Source organism: Nomia melanderi, unplaced genomic scaffold (assembly GCF_051020985.1).
Source record: "Nomia melanderi isolate GNS246 unplaced genomic scaffold, iyNomMela1 scaffold0014, whole genome shotgun sequence".
In the NCBI taxonomy this organism is placed as follows: domain Eukaryota; kingdom Metazoa; phylum Arthropoda; class Insecta; order Hymenoptera; family Halictidae; genus Nomia; species Nomia melanderi.
The window spans coordinates 12,322,366-12,323,320 of record NW_027475130.1 but is presented as its reverse complement, the minus strand read 5'-3'; positions in this window follow the sequence as shown (position 1 = coordinate 12,323,320).

The following is a 955-nucleotide window of genomic DNA, read 5'->3' as shown; positions in this document are numbered from 1 at the left end:
CCGGACACTCAGGGTCAGGGGAAAATCCAATATAGATCTGGTGATATCTCGGGTGCTATTAGAGATAGCGCAATAAACCATAGTGAATTATCTGCAGGAGGCCCTGGCGCATGAATGTGTGCAGCGGGAACGACCTCGGACCACCAGGGGCCGAGAAAACCGCAGTCTCATGGGGCCGGACACTCAGGGTCAGGGGAAAATCCAATATAGATCTGGTGATATCTCGGGTGCTATTACAGATAGCGCAATAAACCAAAGTGAATTATCTGCAGGAGGCCCTTGCGCATGAATCTGTGCAATGGGAACGTCCTCGGACCACCAGGGGCCGAGAAAACCACAGTCTCATGGGGCCGGACACTCAGGGTCAGGGTAAAATCCAATATATATCTGGTGATATCTCGGGTGCTATTAGAGATAGCGCAATAAACCAAAGTGAGTTATCTGCAGGAGGCCCTGGCGCATGAATCTGTGCAACGGGAACGACCTCGGACCACCAGGGGCCGAGAAAACCATAGTCTCATGGGGCCGGACACTCAGGGTCAGGGGAAAATCCAATATATATCTGGTGATATCTCGGGTGCTATTAGAGATAGCGCAATAAATCAAAGTGCATTGTCTGTAGGAGGCCCTGGCGCATGAATCTGTGCAGCGGGAACGACCGCGGAACACCAGGGACCGAGAAAACCACCGTCTCATGGGGGCGGACACTCAGGGTCAGTGAAAAATCCAATATATATGTGGTGATATCTCGGGTGCTATTACAGATAGCGCAATAAATCAAAGTGCATTGTCTGTAGGAGACCCTGGCGCATGAACCTGTGCAGCGGGAACGACCTCGGAACACCAGGGGCCGAGAAAACCACAGTCTCATGGGGCCGGACGCTCAGGGTCAGTGAAAAATCCAATATATATCTGGTGATATCTCGGGTGCTATTAGAGATAGCGCAATAAACCA